Genomic DNA, 23,688 nt, shown 5'->3' with positions numbered 1-23,688 from the left:
ACAATCAACTTGACGTATCCTGCATCTGTGGAATACCTGAATAGACAACGAATCTGAAAATTGAGGCAGTGGACTTTGGGAGCAATAATATATATATATTTTTTTCCTTTTTCTCTTTTTGTGAGTGTGTATGTGTATGCTTCTTTGTGTGAATTTGTCTGTATAGCTTTGTTTTTACCATTTGTCCTAGGATTCTGTCTGTCCATTTTTAAAATTACTTTTTAAGTTTTTTAATTTTTCAAAATTATTTTTTATTTTAATAACTTTATTTTATTTTATTCCTTCCTTCTTTCCTTCCTCCCTCCCTCCCTTCCTTCCATCCTTTTTTTCTCCCTTTTCTTCTGAGCCATGTGATTGACAGGGTCTTGGTGCTCCGGCTGGGTGTCAGGCCTGTGCCGAGGTGGGAGAGCAGAGTTCAGGACATTGGTCCACCAGAGACCTCCTGGCTACACATAATATCAAGCAGCAAAAGCTCTCCCAGAGATCTCCATCTCAATGTTAAGACCCAGCTCCACTCAACGACCAGCAAGCTACAGTGCTGGACACCCTATGTCAAACAACTAGCAAGACAGGAACACAACTCCACCCATTAGCAGAGAGGCTGCTAAAATCATAATAAGGTCACAGACACCCCAAAACACACCATCAGATGTGGTCCTGCTCACCAGAAAGACAAGATTCAGCCTCATCCACCAGAACACAGGCACTAGTCCCCTCCACCAGGAAACCTACACAACCCACTGAACCAACCTTAGTCACTAGGGGCAGACACCAAAAACAATGGGAACTACAAACCTGCAGCCTGCGAAAAGGAGACCCCCAAACACAGTAAGTTAAGCAAAATGAGAAGACAGAGAAACACAGAGCAGATGAAGAAGCAAGGTAAAAACGCACCAGACCAAACAAATGAGGAGGAAACAGGCAATCTACCTGAATAAGAATTCAGAGTAATGATACTAAAGATGATACAAAATATTGGAAATAGAATAGAGAAAATACAAGAAACGTTTAACAAGGACATAGAAGAACTAAAGAGCAAACAAACAATGATGAACAACACAATAAATGAAATTAAAAATTCTCTAGAAGTTATCAATAGCAGAATAACTGAGACAGAAGAACGGATAAGTGACCTGGAAGATAAAAGAGTGGAAATAACTACTGCACAGCAGAATACAGAAAAAAAGAATGAAAAGAATTGAGGACAGTCCCAGAGACATGTGGGACAACATTAAACACACCAACATTCAAATTATAGGAGTAGCAGAACAAGAGAAAAAGAAACGGACTGAGAAAATATTTGAAGAGATTATAGTTGAAAACTTCCCTAATATGGGAGAGGAAATAATCAAGTCAAGGAAGCACAGAGAGTCCCATACAGGACAAATCCAAGGAGAAAAATGCCAAAACACATACTAATCAAATTATCAAAAATTAAATACAGGGAGATGCAAGAGGGAAGAGATATGGGAACATATGTATATGTATAACTGATTCACTTTGTTATAAAGCAGAAACTAACACACCATGTAAAGGAATTATACTCCAATAAAGATGTTAAAAAATATTAAATACAAAGAAAAACTATTAAAAGCAGCAAGGGAAATAAACAAACAACATACAAGGGAATCCCCATAAGGTTAAGAGCTGATCTTTCAGCAGGAATTCTGCAAGCCAGAAGGGAGTGGCAGGAATATTTAAAGTGATGAAAGGGAAAAACCTACAACCAAGGTTACTGTACCCAGCAAGATCTCACTCAGATTCGACAGAGAAAGTAAAACCTTTACAGACAAGCAAAAGTTAAGAGAATTCAGCACCACCAGACCAGCTCTATAACAAATGCTAAAGGAACCTCTCTAGGCAGGAAACACAAGAGAAGGAAAAGACCTACAATAACAAACCCGAAACAATTAAGAAAATGGTAATAGGAACACACATATCAATAACTACCTTAAATGTAAATGCATTAAATGCTCCAACCAAAAGACATAGACTGGCTGAATGGATACAAAAACAAGACCCATATATATGTTGTCTAAAAGAGACCCACTTCAGACCTAAGGACACATACAGGCTGAAAGTGAAGGGATGGAAAAACATATTCCATGGAAATGGAAATCAAAAGAAAGCTGGAGTGTCAATTCTCATATCAGACAAAATAGACTTAAAATAAAGACTATTATAACAAACAAAGAAGGACACTACATAATGATGAAGGGATCAATCCAAGAAGATGATATAACAATCGTAAATATTTATGCACCCAACATAGGAGCACCTCAATACATAAGGCAAACATTAACAACCATAAAAGGGGAAAGTGACAGTAACAAAATAAGAGTAGGGGACTTTAACACCCCACTTTCACCAATGGACAGATTATCCAAAATGAAAATAAATAAGGAAACACAAGCTTTAAATGATACATTAAAAAAGATGGACTTAATTGATATTTATAGGACATTCCAGCCAAAAACAACAGAATACACTTTCTTCTCCAGCGTTCATGGAACATTCTCCAGGACAGATCATATCTTGGGTAACAAATCAAGCCTTGGTAAGGTTAAGAAAATTGAAATCATTACAAGTATCTTTTCCGACCACAACACTATGAGACTAGATATCAATTACAGGAAAAAATCTGTAAAAAATACAAATACATGGAGGCTAAACAATACACTACTAAATAACCAAGATATCCCAGAAGAAATCAAAGAGGAAATCAAAGAATACCTGGAAACAAATGACCATGAAAACACGACAAACCATAACCTATGAGATGTAGCAAGAGCAGTTCTAAGAGGGAAGTTTATTGCAATACAATCCTACCACAAGAAAAAAGAAATATCTCAAATAAACAACCTAAACTTACACCTAAACCAATTAGAGAAAGAAGAACAAAAAAAAGCCCAAAGTTAGCAGAAGGAAAGAAATCATAAAGATCAGATCAGAAATAAATGAAAAATAAATGAAGAAAACAATAGCAAAGATCAATGAAACTAAATGCTGGTTCTTTGAGAAGATAAACAAAATTCATAAACCATTAGCCAGACTCATCAAGAAAAAAAGGAAGAAGACTCAAATCAATAGAATTAGAAATGAAATAGGAGAAGTAACAATTGACACTGCAGAAATACAAAGGATCATGGGAAATTACTACAAGCAACACTATGGCAATAAAATGGACAACCTGGAAGAAATGGACAAATTCTTAGAAAAGCACAACCTTCCGAGACTGAACCAGGACGAAATAGAAAATATAAACAGACCAATCACAGCACTGAAACTGAGACTGTGATCAAAAATCTTCCAACAAACAAAAGAAAAGGATGAGATGGCTTCACAGGCAAATTCTATCAAACATTTAGAGAAGAGCTAACACCTATACTTCCCAAACTCTTCCAAAATATATCAGAGAGAGGAACACTCTCAAACTTATTCTACGAAGCCACCATCACCCTGATACCAAAACCAGAAAAAGATGTCACAAAGAAAGAAAACTACAGGCCAATATCACTGATAAATATAGTTGCAAAAATCCTCAATAAAATACTAGCAAACAGAATCCAACAGCACATTAAAAGGATCACATACCATGATCAAGTGGGGTTTATCCCAGGAATGTAAGGATTCTTCAATATACGCAAATCAATCAGCGTGATACACCATATTAACAAAATGAAGGAAAACACCATATGATCATCTCAATAGATGCAGAAAAAGATTTTGACAAAATTCAACACCGATTTATGAAAAAAACCCTCTGGAAAGTACGCATAGAGGGAGCCTTAACATATGGAAGGCCATATATGACAAACGCACAGCCAATATCGTTCTAAACAGTGAGAAACTGAAACCATTTCCTCTAAGATCAGGAACAAGACAAGGCTGTCCACTCTCACCACTATTATTCAACATAGTTTTGGAAGTTTTAGCCACAGCAATCAGAGAAGAAAAAATTTAAAAAAGGAATCCAAATCGTAAAAGAAGAAGTAAAGCTGTCACAGTTTGCAGATGACATGATACTATACATAGAGAATCCTAAAGATGTTACCAGAACTACTAGAGCTAATCAATGAATTTGTCCAAGTAGCAGGATACAAAATTAATGCACAGAAATCTCTTGCATTCCTATACACTAATGATGAAAAATCTGAAAGTGAAATTAAGAAAGCATTTCCATTTACCACTGCCACAAAAAGAATAAAATACCTAGGAATAAACCTACCTAAGGAGACAAAACACCTGTATGCAGAAAATTACAAGACACTGAGGAAAGAAACTAAAGATGATACAAATAGATGGAGAGATGTACCATGTTCTTGGATTGTGAGAATCAACATTGTGAAAATGACTCTACTACCCAGAGCAATCTACAGATTCAATGCAATCCTTATCAAATTACCAATGGCATTTTTTAGAGAACTAGAACAAAAAATCTTAAAATTTGTATGGAAACACAAAAGACCCTGAATAAACAAAGCAATCTTGAGAACGAAAAATGGAGCTGGGGAAATCAGGCTCCCTGATTTCAGACTATACTACAAAGCTACAGTAATCAAGACAGTATGGTACTGGCACAAAAACAGAAATACAGATCAACAGAACAGGATAGAAAGCCCAGAGGTAAACTCATGCACATATGGTCACCTTATCTTTGATAAAGGAGGCAAGCATATACAGTGGAGAAAAGATAGCCTCTTCAATAAGTGGTGCTGGGAAAACTGGACAGGTACATGTAAAAGTATGAAATTAGAACACTCCCTAACACTATACACAAAAATAAACTCAAAATGTAATACAGACCTAAATGTAAGGTCAGACACTTTCAAACTCTTAGAGGAAAACATAGGCAGAACACTCTATGACATAAATCACAGCAAGATCCTTTTTGACCCAGCTCCTAGAGAAATGGAAATAAAAACAAAAATAAACAAATGGGACCTAATGAAACTTAAAAGCTTTTGCACAGCAAAGGAAACCATAAACAAGACCAAAAGACAACCCTCAGAATGGGAGAAAATATTTGCAAATGAAGCAACTGACAAAGGATTAATCTCCAAAATTTACAAGCACCTCATGCAGCTCAGGAACAAAAAAACAAAAAACCCAATCCAAAACTGGGCAGAAGACCTAAATAGACATTTCTCCAAAGAAGATATACAGATTGCCCACAAACACATGAAAGAATGCTCAACATAATTAATCATTAGAGAAATGCAAATCAAAACTACAATGAGATATCATCTCACACCGGTCAGAATGGCCATCATCAAAAAATCTACAAACAATAAATGCTGGAGAGGGTGTGGAGAAAAGGGAACACTCTTGTACTCTTGGTGGGAATGTAAATTAATAGAGCCACTATGGAGAACAGTATGGAGGTTACTTAAAAAACTAAAAATAGAATTACCATATGACCCAGCAATCCCACTACTGGGCATATACCCTGTGAAAACCATAATTCAAAAAGAGTCATGTACCAAAATGTTCATTGCAGCTCTATTTATAATAGCCAGGACATAGAAGCAACCTAAGTGTCCATCAACAGATGAATGGATAAAGAAGATGGGGCACATATATGCAATGGAATATTACTCAGCTATTAAAAGAAACGAAATTGAGTTATTTGTAGTGAGGTGGATGGACCTGGAGTCTGTCATACATAGTGAAGTAAGTCAGAAAGAGAAAAACAAATACAGTATGCTAACATATATATATAGAATCTAAGGGGGAAAAATGGTCATGAAGAACCTAGTGGTAAGACAGGAATAAAGACACAGACCTACTAGAGAATGGACTTGAGGATATGGGGAGGGGGAAAAGTAAGCTGTGACAAAGTGAGAGAGTGGAATGGACATATATAAACTACAAACGTAAAATAGATAGCTAGTGGGAAGCAGCCGCATAGCACAGGGAGATCAGCTCAGTGCTTTGTGACCACCTAGAGCAGTGGGATAGGGAGGGTGGGAGGGAGGGAGATGCAAGAGGAAGAGATATGGGAACATATGTATATGTATAACTGATTCACTTTGTTATAAAGCAGAAACTAACACACCATTGTAAAGCAATTATACTCCAATAAAGATGTTAAAAAAAAAAGAACAAGCTTTTGACAAAATTCAACACACATTTATGATAAAAACTCTCCAGAAAGTGGGCATAGAGGGAACCTACCTCACCATAATAAAGGCCATATATGACAAACACACGGCAAACATCATTCTCAATGGTGAAAAACTGAAAGCATTTCCTCTAAGATCAGGAACAAGACAATGATGTCCACTCTCACTGCTATTATTCAACATAGTTTTGGATGTCCTAGCCTCAACAATCAGAGAAGAAAAAGAAATAAAAGGAATACAAATTAGAAAAGAAGAAGTAAAACTTCCACTGTTTGCAGATGATATGATACTATATATAGAGAATCCTAAGAATGCCACCAGAAAACTACTAAAGCTAATCAATGAATTTGGTAAAGTTGCAGGATACAAAATTAATGCACAGAAATCTCTTGTATCCTATACACTAATGATGAAATATCTGAAAGAGAAATTAAGGAAACACTCCCATTTACCATTGTAACAAAAAGAATAAAATACTTAGGAATAAACCTACATAGGGAGACAAAAGACCTGTATGCAGAAAACTATAAGACACTGATGAAAGAAATTAAAGATGATACCAATACATGGAGAGATATACCATGTTCTTGGATTGGAAGAATCAATATCATGAAAATGACTATACTACCCAAAGCAATCTACAGATTCAATGCAATCCCTATCAAATTACCAATGGCATTTTTTACAGAACTAGAACAAAAAATCTTTAAATTTGTATGGAGACACAAAAGACCCCGAATAGCCAAAGCAGTCTTGAGGGGAAAAAACGGAGCTGGGGGAATCAGACTCCCTGACTTCAGACCATACTACAAAGGTACAGTAATCAAGACAATATGGTACTGGCAAAAAAACAGAAACATAGATCAATGGAACAAGATAGAAAGCCCAGAGATAAACCCACGCACCTATGGTCAACTAATCTATGACAAAGGAGGCAAGGATATACAATGGAGAAAAGACAGTCTTTTCAATAAGTGGTGCTGGGAAAACTGGACAGCTACATGTAAAAGAATGAAATTAGAACACTCCCTAACACCATACACAAAAATAAACTCAAAATGGATTAGAGACCTAAATGTAAGACCGGACACTATAAAACACTTAGAAGAAAACATAGGAAGAACACTCTTTGACAGAAATCACAGCAACATCTTTTTTGATCCACCTCCTAGAGTAATGGAAATAAAAACCTAAATAAACAAATGGGACCTAATGAAACTTAAAAGCTTTTGCACAGCAAAGGAAACCATAAACAAGACCAAAAGATAGCCCTCAGAATGGGAGAAAATACTTGCAAATGAATCAACGGACAAGGATTAATCTCCAAAGTATATAAACAGCTCATGCAGCTCGATATTAAAAAAAACAAACAACCCAATCCAAAAATGGGCAGAAGACCTAAATAGGCATTTCTCCAAAGAAGATATACAGATTGCCCACAAACACATGAAAGAATGCTCAACATCACTAATTATTAGAGAAATGCAAATCAAAACTACAATGAGGTATCACCTCACACCAGTTAGAATGGGCATCATCAGAAAATCTAGAAAAAACAAATGCTGGAGAGGGTGTGGAGAAAAGAGAACCCCCTTGCACTGTTTGTGGGAATGTAAACTGATAGAGCCACTATGGAGAACAGTATGGAGAATCCTTTAAAAACTAAAAATAGAATTACCATATGATCCAGCAATCCCACTACTGGGCATATACCCAGAGAAAACCATAATTCAAAAAGACACATGCACCCCAATGTTAATTGCAGCACTATTTACAATAGCCAGGTCATGGAAGCAACCTAAATGCCCATTGACAGACGAATGGATAAAGAAGTTCTGGTACATATATACAATGGAATATTACTCAGCCATAAAAAGGAACGAAATTTGGTCATTTGTTGAGACGTGGATGGATCTAGAGACTGTCATACAGAGTGAAGTAAGTCAGAAAGAGAAAAACAAATATCGTATATTAACGCATATATGTGGAACCTAGAAAAATGATGCAGATGAACCGGTTTGCAGGGCAGAAATTGAGACACAGATGTAGAGAACAAATGTATGGACACCAACGGGGGAAAGCCACGGGGGTGTGGGGCTGGTGCTGTGATGAGTTGGGCGTTTGGGATTGACATGTATACACTGATGTGTGTAAAATTGATAACTAATAAGAACCTGCTGTATAAAAAAAAGGTGATCAAATGTATTCTATTTTAAAGAAGCAAAAATAGACCATATTTACTGTCTAAAAAAAAAAAACAGAGAAAATGACCTAAATGCTGTCAATGGCTCAATGGATAAATAAAGTAAGGTATATTCATATGAGAAAAGTATTCAACCATAGAGATGAATGAATAACTGATACATGATACAATTATGCATGAGCTTTTCATTTTATGCTACAAGGGAAATTCACACATAAAAGACCACATATGACAGGATTCCATTTATATGAATGGTCCTAACTGGCAAATCCATAGAGACTGTAGGTACATTACTGTTCATTAGAGCCAGGGAGAGGACACATTTAGGGCCCAGGGCTCCTGTTGGGGTGATGGAAATGTTCTAAAATTATAGTGATGGTTGAACAACTCTGTGGATTTATTAAGAACCACTGAATTGTATAATTTTAATGGGCTGTATGGCACGTAAATTATATCTCAATAAAACTGTTTACAAAAATAAAAAGAGGGAATTCCCTGGTGGTCCAGTGGTTAGAACTCCACACTTTCACTGCTGAGGGTGTGGTATGGCCAGAATTTTTTTTTTTTAATTTTTGTAATTAAAAGAAAAAGAAAGCTCACGTTCTTTCCTTTCAAATTTCCTATGTGTCTCCTGCTCGGAACAACCAGGATTAGGCAATTGCTTTTCCCCCAAATCCCAACAAACTCAAACGATATGGGTCAAAATTCCATAAAGCTCACCCCAGGGGAAATAGGGGTCAACCACTCTGGGAAGAAAGGATGAGGGCTGTTGGCTACAGAAGTGTGATGCAGGCGGGCTCTGGGAAGCTGCGTGGATGCAAACACACATCTTTTACTTGATGCTTTGATCTTCCAGACAAAGGTGAAGCGTGTGCAGCCTAAGCTTGGCAAGAGGTTGGCTGTTTCAAAGCAGAAAGAAGAACGTTTTGTTTTGTTAAGTGGCTACATATGTGAGAAATACATCACAGAAGGGGCAAAAGCAAATGAAAATTGTCGATATATTCACTGCAATCCCTTCAAAACAATAAACAGTTGTTTGCTTTAAACCTTGCTCAGAACAAGAATAAATATGAGGATTTTAAAAATAAGACTTAGGGAAATTCCCTGGCAGTTAGGGTTAGAATTAATGAGTATAACTGAGCTTGAAGATTAGAGTTTGCTCGATGGATGCTAATCCAGGGATCATCATACTTAATATATATCTGCACTAATTATCAACAAAAAGCTTCAAGATGAAGAATAAACCCTGGTAAAATGGAAGGATCAGTACATACACCACTGTTCACATAAAGGGTAACTTTCCATGACACAAGAGACGTAAAGGAGTTTCATTCTGATAACTCATGTTAGAGCTGGTGCCCTGAGGTTACAAAATTCTAATAGCATATGAATATTAAGGGAAAATCTATTTGTATCAACTGTTTCATGGTTTATAGCACATTTGTTCTCTCACATCCATTGATTGTTGAACTGCAAGAGTTTCTAGAAACCATTTAGATCCCCATCCTATGTCCACCTGACAGATAGGGAAAGGAAACTGAAGACCAGAGCGTGAACCTGAATTGTCCAAGGACACACTCTCCTAACATCTGATCCAGAATTCCTTCTCATCTGGGATGGAGGAATATTTCTGTTCTTTCCTCAGGCAATGGTTTTATCATTAGAATACGTCATTTCAAAGCAAGGAGCCTTTTGAGATATATTGCACTTTAGCGAACGTTTAAACGATATAAACTTTTTGTATCGTCTTAAAGAAAACCCAAGGTTTGGTGTTTTATGCTTTTCAGCGTGGAAAAATAGGATTATTTTTATCATTCCCAGCGGTATTTAAACAAAGTAGACTATATGAGAAGAGAAAATTTTCAGGGCGTGTTATGATTTCAGATCAGCCTAAAGGTTTTTAACACAATGACCTAAGTCCTGACTGCTTTGTTTTTCCAGCCAAGCCAGGGAAGCAGAAGTGAACTATAACATCTATTTCTCCTAGCCCTGTGCCCTCAGCCAGGGAATGTCACCATTACAGCAAGAATGACCACAGGTGCATACCTGCCATTGGTTACAGGTTCCTCTCTCAGGTTTCCACACAGGGGGTGGAACAGTGGCCAGGAGGGTTTAACTACAGTGACATTGATCAGCTCTCTCACCTGCAGGATGACTGGTCGGGGTATAGGTCTCATTCACAGAGGTGATGTCACTCTCCAGCTCATATAAAATCTGTCCGGCTCAGCCCTCACATACACAATATGTAGAATTCAATGAAAATGGATAGGAACACAGAGGTTTCAAGTTCAGACCCGAGTCCAGCCTTGCAGGTAAAAAGCAGACAAGTCTCTGGTTCAGAGGCCAGTATATCCCTTGCATTTGAACGTCTTCTGAAATTGATGTGGGTGTTGGTTTGGTTGAGATAGAGGGCACTGTGGGTTCCTTGGAAACAGAGGTCAGTCCACACTCTGCTCCCCACCTCTCCACCTACAAGACAGGGCCCACAGGGCTTGGGGAACTCAACAAATATCAGTGGACTAAGAGTGAAAAAATGACTAACTTTGAATAAGGGCAATTTGGGGCAAGATTCCAGCCCTTTCTCATACTGCCAGATTCTAGAAGGTACTGATTCCTGTCCACATGTAATGCTGCCCAGTCCCTTCATCCTATCATTACTCGGTTGTTTTTCTAGTTCCTTCTGCCATCTTTTTCCACCAATAAAATCTTGTTTATATCTGAAAGTAGACCTCAGTTGCTATCATCTTCAGTCAAGTTACCCATCGAGAATAATTCACTGAACTTCTACAGCTCACTCACAGTATCCTTATGTGTCTTAAGATGGTAGCTCATTCACACAAAATGTTTAATCCTTCTTTAGACTATGAATTTCTTCCAGGCCAGGGTCAGCTGAATCAGTTCTGTCACCCTTTTACCTCTTAGTTCTGTGGTCAGAAAAAAACCAGTACTCAATGAAGATTTGTGAAGCAGAATAAATCCCAGTGAGTTATTCACGATTGCAGAGAACTCTAGTGGTTCATCAAAATCCATCTTCTCCTTCTTTGGACACACAGCTGGATGGCATTCCTAGCCTCCCTTGTGGTAGGTGTGTTCATGTGACCAGTCCTTGCCAGTGGATGAGGAGAGGAGCCGCTCTGTGACAACCAGCTTTGGAAACTGATATGCCCCTAAGACATGGCAGTATATTAATGCTCAGTGTTGGTGTCTGGTGTTAGACAATTTAAAACTCAGGAAAGGGATGTCATCAAGATGGTGACAAAGCTTGTTCCCAACTTAAGTCCCCTCACAAGCAGACTAACTAGCAATTAGTCATAGACAAGCATCTTTGTAAAAATCCCAAAACTAGGAGGTGAGGCTGAAGCACACCCTTGGAAAACAAGAGACTGAGAAGGACCACATTAGATGGTAACACTCCAACTGCATCATCCCTCCCCAGGCAGGCAGAGTACCACACTGAGAGGACACACACCCCGCCCCCCACCTGGGCCTACAGTTCCTCCAGGGGAAAGAAAAGAGCCCAGAAGGGACAGTCAGCTCCCCCGGCACTGCAGGGCACTTCCCAAGAGGCCCACTTGGGGATTAATGGGATTAGTGGGAAAATCTGTGGGGCTTGACTACTGAGGATCATAGAGACATAGGGTAAGGGGGCTGGTCTTCCAGGACCCAGCAGTCGGAATGTGGCAGATCACTGCAGCTGCACCGAGCAGAGAGCCCAGTCAGTGGCGCTGTCTACCCAGGGAGCTCAGTGGCTAGTTCTTTCTGATTCAGGTCACCAGCCAGTGAGCTGTATCTGCCATGGAGTCTGTTCTAAGGCCTTGCCTGCACAGGGAATCATCTTCAAAGCCCCGTCAATAGCCTCCAGTCCTGACCAACAAGGAGACCTTCCCAGAGAATCTGAGCAGCTGGAGAGCCCATCTTACAGCGATGCATGGCGGGGAACCAACCCAGCAGTCCTACCCAACTGTAAAGAATAACCTCTGCCCTGCATAACCTATGAGCCATAACAGTGACCTTGGACACACTGTAATCCAGTCTGTGTTACCAGCCAGCCTGGACCCCAGCTTACAGCCCTGTCCAACAGCAGAGCTCAGTGTATGCCCTTCCTCAAGTGCTGAACGCAGCCTGTGATGTTGCTCAGGCAGGGAGCACAGCCAGTGACCAAACCAACTATGGAGCATAGCCTGTGGCCCCACCTGACAAGGAAACCCAGCCAGTGATCCATCCCAACCTCAGAGCACAGTCTGTAGCCCAAACCAACTGCAGAATATAGCAAGAGCCCTCTCCCAAAAAAAAGCCTGGCCAGTGATATTATCCAAAAGCAGAGTACAGTCAGGGTCTACCTGAGGCCCAGCTTCAGGGTCAGCCAAACATTGAGGCAAAGTCTGCATCCTTGCCTAAGCAGGATGAGCAGCTGACAGCAGCAGCAGACAGTCTGAGCAGCTGTCTGAAGAGTCCTGCCTATGGGCCTGCATGAACAGAGAACCCAGCCAGTGGCACCATCCACTTGGGGATCATGGCCTGAGAATCCACTCTAAGTGCAGTAACTGTGGAACAAAGCCTGTAGCGCTGCCCAGTTGAGGAGTCCAACTACCCTACAGCACAACCCTGCCAGGAAAAAAACCCAAAAACACAGCAACCTTCTCCAGAGGTGACTGTAGAGACCAAGTAGTAGCTCCACCTGATTGCAAAACATATATTTATATGTCATCTGAAAAGGTCATAGGTCATATAAAGATAGGTCATATGAAAGCCCAGCAACTTCACCCAATGAAGAAGCCCACCAAGCAGCCCCACTTTAATGCAGAACACAACTAGCAGACCCACTCAACAAAGAAGCCCAGCTGGTAGCAACCTGCCTGAACTGATCAGAGCTCAGGTAGTGCCCTTCCCCAAACAGAAACCTCAGTAGCAAGCTTCACCAGACCAAAGATGCTATGAGCTGACCCATCCAGGACCTCAACCTGAGCTGACTTTTGAAGGACTATTCCTGCTGAAGCAAATCTGTAAAGTCTGGAAGAGGAGACTACCTACTCAAATGTGCAGATACCAGTGCAAAGAATCAAGAAGACTCAGGTAAAACAAGACACCACGAAAGAAAACTGACTGTAAAGAAAAGGAGAACTATGAACTGACTGACAAAGAACTCAGAATAATGCTCTCAAACTTGTTCAGTGATCTACAAAAACAGACAGAAAACTAAGCAAAATTAGAAAAACAGTCCATGACAAAATAAGAGTTCAAAAAAGAAATAGAAACCGTAAAAGCCATAAATCCTAGAGCTGAAGAACACATAACTGAACTGAAGAATTCAATAGAGAGCATCGACATGAGACTCAGCCAACTGGAAGAAAGAATTTCTGAACTGGAATCAGGTCATAGGAAATTATCCAGTCAGAGGAGGAAAAAAATATTGAAAGAGAATGTAGAATGCCTAAAGCACTTATGGGATACCAATAAAGAAAAACACTATATGCAATATGGGACTCCCAGAGGAGAAGAAAAAGAGACAGAAATTCTATTTAAAGTAATAATGGGTGAGAACATCCCAAACATGGCAAGAAAAATCAATATCCAGATCCATGAAGTCCAAAAGAACCCAAACAGGTTGAAGCCAAAAAGGGCTGCACTGAGACACATTATAATTAGACGTCAAATTCAAAGACAAATAGAGATTTTTGAAAACAGCATGAGAAAAGCCACTCATCACACAAGGGAGTGCCCATAAGACTAGCAACAGTCTCAGCAGAAACATTGCATGTCAAGGGAGTGAGATGATATACTCAAAATATTGAAGGAAAAAAACTGTCAACCAAGAATACTATATGCAGCAAAGCTGTTCTTCAGAAATAAAGTAGAAATAAAGATTTTCCTGAAGAAACAATGTTGGGAGATCTCATCACCACTAGACTTGCCTTGCAAGAAATGATAAAGGGAGTTCGTCAAACTGAAATGAAATGATGCTAATTAACATCATAAAAACATGGGATTGTGTGTAACTCATTGTTTTGTTTCTTTTAATTTTCATTTATTTATTTATTTATTTATTTATGGCTGTGTTGGGTCTTCATTTCTGTGTGAGGGCTTTCTCTGGTTGCGGCAAGTGGGGGCCACTCTTCATCGCGGTGCGTGGGCCTCTCACTATCGCGGCCTCTCTTGTTGCGGAGCACAGGCTCCAGATGCGCAGGCTCAGTAGTTGTGGCTCACGGGTCTAGTTGCTCCGTGGCATGTGGGATCTTCCCAGACCGGGAGTTGAACCCGTGTCCCCTGCATTGGCAGGCAGATTCTCAACCACTGCACCACCAGGGAAGCCCAACTCATTGTTAATGGTAAATATATATCCAAGTCAGATTCTCTAATATTGTAAAGGTGGTGCATAATTCACTTAAAACTCTTTTGAAGTCAAAAAATAAATTGTATTTTAAAAATAACTACAATAGGACTTCCCTGGTGGTCCAGCAGTGGTCCACTGCAGGGGGCACGTGTTCAATCCCTGGTCGGGAAACAAAAATACTGCATGCCATGAGGCCACACACACACACACACACACACACACACACACACACAAATAACTTGCTATGAAATATATAATACAAAAAGATGTAAATTGTAATATCAATATCTAAAAATGTGAGGGGGGGTGAGTAAAACTATAAAGCTTCTGTATGCTTCTGATCCAGGAGGGGCTCAGAGGAGATCAGTTCCTAGGGAAGAAGTTCTGGTGTTAGGGAGTCACTGGGGCTCTTACTCCAGGGCTATGGTTCTTGGCCACAGGAGTGAGTCTTATAAAACTGGAGTTCCTTTGCAGCTTAAAAAACAAATGTACGGGGGAGGAGTCAAGATGGCAGTGTGGGAAGACGTGGAGTTAGCATCTCCCCACAACTAGGGCACCTGCTGGCCGCTGGGGGGGACTGTGACCCCCAAAGAGATGGAAGGAAACCCAAAGTGAACCAGTAGGACGTAGGGGACTGAGGGGGGAGGAGTGGAAGCCAGAAAGGATTGGCGCCCCTGAGGCCAGGGATATCCGGAGAGGCAGGGGAGGCACTCTCTGGGAAGAGTGGGAGAGGAGTAGAGGGTGATCGCCTGGCCCACTCGGGCCCAGGGAGCCTGCTGAGCTCCCAGGCTGATCCCCTGGCCTCCAAGGTCCCCCTCCCCCTCCCACCCACTGGCCGCATTGGTCCTGGGAGCATAGGAGGGAGGTAGGGGACATCAGTAGAGGGAGGTGAGAGAGGCCCTCCCAGACCCCAGACCAGAGGAGCAGGAGAGGAGAAGAGGGGGTTTGCCCCTCCCAATCGAACCCAGGAAGCCTGTTAGGCTCCCAGGTGAGGACCCCTGCTCTCAGAGATCAGGGGTGGGGGGCAGCCTGAGCCCCTTCTGTTCCTTGAGCCTAAGCCCCACCTCCCCAAAGCCCCCAGGGCCTTTTCCAGCCCTGTTGGTCCTGAGCATTAACCCCAACTACCGCCCAAACCTCGCCCTTGCTTAGGCCACACTCTCGACAGCCAAGGCCTTTCCACCCACCTTTTTTTGGGTTTTTTTTTTCTCCCTTTCCTTCCTCCTCTTTTTTACTATTGTGGTACTGATGTACCTTCCAGTTGTTGATTCATCTATATTTTTATATTTACATTCTTTCTAACATATCTCTTAGTTCCTAGTCTAATTTTGTTTTTTATTTTCTTATTTTTCTCTTTTTTTTGCCACCCCACGTGGCTTGTGGCATCTTGGTTCACGATCCCAGGGTCAGGCTAAAGTTCCTGAGGTGGGAGCTCCGAGTACAAAGCACTGGACTAACAGAGAACCTCAAACCCCAGGGAATATTCATCAGACTGAGGTCTCACAGAGGTCCTCATCTCAGCACCAAGACCCAACTCTACCCAATAGCCTACAAACTCCAGTGTTGGAAGTGTCAGGCCAAACAACCAGAAAAACAGGAACACAATCCCACACATTAAAAAAAAAGAGAGAGAGAGACGGGAAAAATATGTCACAGATGAAGGAGCAAGGTAAATACCTACAAGACCAAGTAAATGAAGAGGAAATAGGCAATTTACTTGAAAAAGAATTCAGAGTAATGATAGTAAAGGTGATCCAGAATCTTGGAAATAGAATGGAGACACATGCTGAGAAAATACAAGAAATGTTTAAGAAAGATCTAGAAGAACTAAAGAACAAACAAACAGAGATGAACAACACAATACCTGAAATGAAAAATACACTAGAAGGAATGAATAACAGAATAACTGAGGCAGAAGAACGAATAAGTGAGCTGGAAGACAAAATGGTGGAAATAACTCCTGAGGAGCAGAATAAAGAAAAAAGAATGAAAAGAATTGAAAATAATTTCAGAGACCTCTGGGACCATTAAACACACCAACATTCGAATTACAGGGGTCCCAGAAGAAGAAGAGAAAAAGAAAGTGTCTGAGAAAATATTTGAAGAGATTATAGTGGAAAACTTCCCCAACATAGGAAAGGAAATAGTCAACCAAGTCCAGGAAGCACAGAGAATCCCATACAGGATAAACCCTAGGAAAAACACACCAAGACACATATTAATCAAATTAACAAAAATTAAATTCAAAGGAAAAATATTAAAAGCAGCAAGGAAAAAAAAACATACAAAGAAATCCCCATAAGGTTATCAGCTGATTTTTCAGTAGAAGCTCTGCAGGCCAGAAGGGAGTGGCAGGATATACTTAAAGTGATGAAAGAGAAAAACCTACAACCAAGATTACTCTACCCAGCAAGGATATCATTCAGATTCGATGGAGAAGTCAAAAGCTTTTCAGCCAAACAAAAGCTAACAGAATTCAGCACCACCAAACCAGCTTTACAACAAACGCTAGAGAAACTTCTCTAAGCGGGAAACACAAGAGAAGAAAAAGACCCACAAAAACAATCCCAAAACAATTAAGAAAATTGTAATAGGAACATACATATCGCTAATAATCTTGAATGTAAATGGATTAAATGCACCAACCAAAAGACACAGACTGGCTGAATGGATACAGAAAGAAGATCCATATATATGCTGTATACAAGAGACCCACTTCAGACCTAGGGACACATATAGAATGAAAGTAAAGGGATGGAAAAAGATAGTCCATGAAAGTGGAAATCATAAGAAAGCTGGAGTAACAATACTCATATCAGATAAAATACACTTTAAAATAAAGAGTGTTACAAGAGATAAGGAGGGACACTACATAATGATCAAAGAATCAATCCAAGAAGAATATATAATTTTATAAATGTTTATGAACCCAACATAGGAGCACCCCAATACATAAGGCAAATGCTAACAACCATGAAGGAGAAATTGATAGTAACACAAAAATAGTAGGGGACTTCAACATCCCACTTACACCAATGGACAGATCATCCAAACAGAAAATAAGTAAGGAAACACAAGCTTTAACTGACACAATAGAACAGATAGATCTAATTGATATTTATAGAACATTCAACCAAAAAGTGGCAGAATACAATTTCTTCTCAAGTGCACAGGGAACATTCTCCAGGATAGATCACATCTTTGGTCACAAATCAAGCTGCAGAAAATTTAAGAAAATTGAAATCATATCAAGCATCATTTATGACCACAATGCTATGAGATTGGAAATCAATTACAGGAAAAAAACTGTAAAAACCACAAATACATGGAGGCTAAACAGTGTGCTACTAAATAACTAAGAGATCACTGAAGAAATCAAAGAAGAAATTAAACAATACATAGAAACAAATGACAACGAAAACACGACGACCCAAAACCTATGGGACACAGCAAAAGCACTTCTAAGAGGGAAGTTTATAGCAATTCAATCTCACCTCAAAGAACAAGAAAAATCTCAAATAAAAAATCTAACCCTACACTTAAAACAACTAGAGAAAGAAGAACAAAGAAAACCTAAAGTCAGTAGAAGGAAAGAAATCATAAAGATCAGAGCAGAAACAAATGAAAGAGAAATGAAGAAAACAATAGCAAGGATCAACAAAACTAAAAGCTGGTTCTTTGAGAAGATAAACAAAATTGATAAACCCTTAGCCAGATACCAAAAAAAAAAAAAAGGGGAGAGGACGCAAATCAATAAAATTAGAAATGAAAAAGGAGAAATCACAACTGACATTGCAGAAATACAAAGAATTATAAGAAACTACTACAAAAATCTATATGCCAATAAAATTGACAACGACGAAGAAATGGACAAATTCTTCGAAAGGTACAATTTTCCAAGACTGAACGAGGAAGAATTAGAAAATATAAACAGACATATCACAAGTAATGCAATTGAAACCATAATTTAAAATCTTCCAACAAACAAAAGTCCAGGACCAGATGGCTTCACAGGTGAATTCTTTCAAACATTTAGAGAAGAGCTAACACCTATCCTTCTCAAACTCTTCCAAAACATTGCAGAGGGAGAAACACTCCCAAATTCATTCTATGAAGCCACCATGACCCTGATACCAAAACCAGAAAAAGATATCACAGAAAAAGAAAATTATAGATTAATATCACTGATGAACACAGATGCAAAAATCCTGCACAAAATACTAGCAAACAGATGCAAAAGCACATTAAAAGGCTCATACACAATGATCAAGTGGGATTTATCCCAGACATGCGAGGATTCTTCAATATATGCAAATCAATCAATGTGATACACCACATTAACAAATTAAGAAATAAAAACCATATGATCATCTCAATAGATGCAAAAAAAGCTTCTGACAAAATTCAACACGCATATATCATAAAAACTCTCCAGAAAATGGGCATAGAGGGAACCTACCTCAACATAATAAAGGCCATATATGACAAACCCACAGCAAGCATCATACTCAATGCTGAAACACTGAAAGCACTTCCACTAGGATCAGGAACAGGATAAGGATGTCCACTCTCACCACTCTTATTCAACACAGTTTTGGAAGTTCTGGCCACAGCAATCAGAGAAGAAAAAGAAACAAAAAGAATACAAATTGGAAAAGAAGAAATAAAACTGTCACTATTTGCCGACGACATGATACTACACATAGAAAATCTAAAAGATGCCACCAGAAAACTACTAGAACTAATCAATGAATTTGGTAAGGTTGCAGGATAAAAAATTAATGCACAGAAATCTCTTGCATTCCTATACACCAACAACGAAAAATCAGAAAGAGAAATTAAGGAAACACTCCCATTTACAATCCCCAAAAAAAGAATAAAATACCTACAAATAAACCAGCCTAAGGAGGTGAAAGACTTGTACTCAGAAAACTATAAAACACTGATGAAAGAAATGAAAGATGACAAACAGATGGAGAAATATACCAAGTTCTTGGATTGGAAGAATCAATATTGTGAAAATGACTATACTACCCAAAGCAATCTACAGACTCAATGCAATCCCTATCAAACTACCAATGGCATTCTTCACAGAATTAGAACAAAAAATCTTACAAATCGTATGGAAATACAAAAGACCCTGAATAGCCAAAGCAATCTTGAGAAAGAATAACAGAGTTGGAGGAATCAGGCTCCCAGACTTCAAACTATACCACAAAGCTACAGTAACCAAGACAGTATGGTAGTGGCACAAAAACAGAAATAATAGATCAATGGTACAGGATAGAATGCCTAGAGATAAACCCATGCACAAATGGGCACCTATTTTACAACAAAGGACACAAGAACATACAATGGAGAAAAAACAGCCTCTTCAATAAGTGGTGCTGGGAAAACTAGACAGCTACATGTAAAAGAATGAAATTAGAACACTACCTAACTCCGTACACAGGAATAAACTCCCAATGGGTTAAAGACTTAAATGTAAGTCTAGACACTGTAAAACTTTTAGAGGAAAACATAGGAAAAACACTCTTTGACATAAACCACAGCAAGATCTTTCTGACCCACCTCCTAGAGTAACAGAAATAAAACCAAAAATAAACAAATGGGACTTAATTAAACTTAAAAGCCTTTGCACAGCAAAGGAAACCATAAACAAGATGAAAAGACAACCCTCAGAATGGGAGAAAATATTTGCAAATGAAGCAACTCACAAAGGATTAATCTCCAAAATTTACAAGCAGCTCATGCAGCTCAATATCAAAAAAACAAACAATCCAGTTTAAAAAATGGGTGGGAGACCTAAAGAGACATTTCACCAAGGAAGATATATAGATGGTCAAGAGGCACAAGTAAAGATGCTCAACATCACTATTATTAGAGAAATGCAAATCAAAACTACAATGAAGAATCACCTCACAGCTGTCAGAATGGCCATTATCACAAAAGCTAGAAACAATAAATGCTGGAAAGGGTGTGGTGAAAAGGCAATTTACACCTACACTGTTTGTGGGAATGTAAATTGATGCAACCACTATGGAGAACAGTATGGAGGTTTCTTAAAAAACTAAAAATAGAACTACCATATGACCCAGCAAATCCCACTGCTGGGAAAACCATAATTCAAAAAGAGACATGCACCACAATGTTCATGCAGCACTATTTACAATAGCCAGGACATGGAACCAACCTAGATGTCCATCGACAGATGAATAGGTAAAGAAGATGTGGCACATATACACAATGGAATATTACTCAGCCATGAAAAGAAACGAAATTGAGTTATTTGTAGTGAAGTGGATGGACCTAGAGTCTGTCATACAGAGTGACGTAAGTCAGAAAGAGAAAAACAAATACCATATGCTAAAGCATATATATGGAATCTAAAAAAAAAAGAAAAAAAGGTACCGATGAACCTAGTTGCTGGGCAGGAGTAAAGAGGTAGACATAGAGAATGGACTTGATGACATGGGGTCGGAGGACGAAGCTGGGGTGAAGTGAGAGTAGTATCGACATATATACACGACTGAATGTAAAATAGTTGGCTAGTGGAAAACAGCAGCATAGCACAGGGAGATCGGCTCAGTGCTTTGCGATGACCTAGAGAGGTGGGATAGGGATGATGGGAGGGAGGCTCAAGAGGGAGGGGATATGGGGACATGTGTATGCAGATGGCTGATTCGCCCTGTTGTGCAACAGAAACTAACATGGCATTGTGAAGTAATTTTACTCCAATAAAGCTCTATTTTTAAAAAAATAAAGCTTCTGTATGCTTTTTTTTTAGAATTTTTGCTGTCTTATTAAAAATATTTATTTATTTATTTATTTATTTATTTATTTATTTATTTTTGGCTGCACTGAGTCTTCATTGCTGCACGTGGGCTTTCTCTAGTTGCGGCGAGCGGGGTCTACTCTTCATTGCCATGCATGGGTTTCTTATTGTGGTGTCTTCTCTTTTTGTAGAGCATGGGCTCTAGTCACATGGGCTTCAGTAGTTCTGGCACGTGGGCTCAGTAGTTGTGGCTCACAGGCTCTAGAGCATAGGCTCAGTAGTTGTGGCACATGGGCTTAGTTGCTCCACGGCATGTCGGATCTTCCTGGACCAGGGCTTGAACCTGTATCCCCTGCATTGGCAGGGGAATTTTTAACCACTGTGCCACTAGGGAAGTCCTAAAGCTTCTGTATGCTTTTGAAGTTAAGTTGTTATCAGCTTCAAAAAGGATATTACAAGTAATTTTAAGTAAGCCTCATGATAACCATAAAAAGAAAAACCTGTAGTAGAAACACCAAAAAATAGTATAAAGGTGTCAAAGCGTATCAAATAAAAAGTCATTAAATCACAAAGGACAGTAACAGGAGAGGAAGCAAAGAGGAAGGATCCTGTGACACAGTCCAAAAACAATTAACCAAATGGCAATAGTAAGTTCTTACCTATCAGTAGTACTTTAAATATAAGTGAACCTTTTTTAAAATTTATTTATTTTTTATACAGCAGGTTCTTATTAGTTATCTATTTTATACATATTAGTGTATATATGTCAATCCCAATCTCCCAATTCATACCACCACCACCAACACCACCCCCCGCCACTTTCCCCCCTTAGTGTCCATACATTTGTTCTCTACATCTGTGTCTCTATTTCTGATCTGCAAACCGGTTGATCTGTACCATTTTTCTAGGTTCCACATATATTCATTAATATACGATATTTGTTTTTCTCTTACTGGCTTACTTCACTCTCTCTGTATGACAGTCTCTAGATCCATCCACGTCTCTACAAATGACCCAATTTCGTTCCTTTTTATGGCTGCATAATATTCCATTATATATATGTATCACATCTTCTTTATCCATTCATCTGTCGATGGGCATTTAGCCATGACCTGGCTAATCAATGAACCTCTAATCAATGGACATAGAGTGGCTGAATGGATTTTTTTTTTTAGTGCTTATTATGATTCTATTTTTAAAAAAGATCTTTATTGGAGTATAATTGCTTAACAATACTGTCTTAGTTTCTGTTGTACAACAAAGTAAATCAGCCATATGCATACATATATCCCCGTATCCCCTCCCTCTTGAGCCTCCCTCCCACCCTCCCTATCCCACCCCTTTAGGCCACCACAAAGCACTGAGCTGATCTCCCTGTGCTATGCTGCTGCTTCCTGCTAGCTAACTACTTTACATTCAGTAGTGTATATATGTCGATGCTATTCTCACTTCGCCCCAGTTTCCCCCTCCCCCCCCCCCATTGTGTCCTCAAGTCCATTCTCAATGTCTACATCTTTTTTCCTGCCCTGCCACTGGGTTCATCAATACTATTTTTTTTTGGATTCCATATACATGTGTTAGCATATGGTATTTTTCTCTTTCTGACTTACTTCACTCTGTATGACTCTAGGTCCATCCACCTCACTACACATAACTCAATTTCATTTCTTTTTATGGCTGAGTAATATTCCATTGTATATATGTGCCACATCTTCTTTATCCATTCATCTGTCAATGGACACTTAGGTTGGTTCCATGTCCTGGCTACTGTAAATAGTGCTGCAGTGAACATTTTGGTACATGTCTCTTTTTGAATTATGGTTTTCTCAGTGTATACACCCAGCAGTGGGATTGCTGGGTCATATGGTTGTTCTATTTTTAGTTTTTTAATGAACCCCCATACTCTTCTGCATAGTGGTTGTATCAATTTAAATTCCCACCGACAGTGCAGGAGGGTTCCCTTTCCAATACATCCTTTCCACTATTTATTGTTTCTAGTTATTTTGATAATGGACATTCTGACAGCTGTGAGGTGATACCTCACTGTAGTTTTGATTTGCAATTCTCTAATAATTAGTGATGTTGAGCATCTTTTCATGTGTCTTTTGGCCATGTGTATATTTTCTTAGGTGAAATGTCTATTTAGGTCTTCTGCCCATTTTTTAATTAAATTGTTTGTTTTTTTGACTTTGAGCTCCATGACCTGTTTGTATATTTTGGAGATTAATCCTTTGTCCATTGATTCGTTTGCAAATAT

This window comes from Eschrichtius robustus, chromosome 7 (assembly GCF_028021215.1).
Source record: "Eschrichtius robustus isolate mEscRob2 chromosome 7, mEscRob2.pri, whole genome shotgun sequence".
Classification (NCBI taxonomy): Eukaryota; Metazoa; Chordata; class Mammalia; order Artiodactyla; family Eschrichtiidae; genus Eschrichtius; species Eschrichtius robustus.
The sequence above is the reverse complement of the archived record's forward strand: the minus strand, read 5'-3'. Positions refer to the sequence as shown.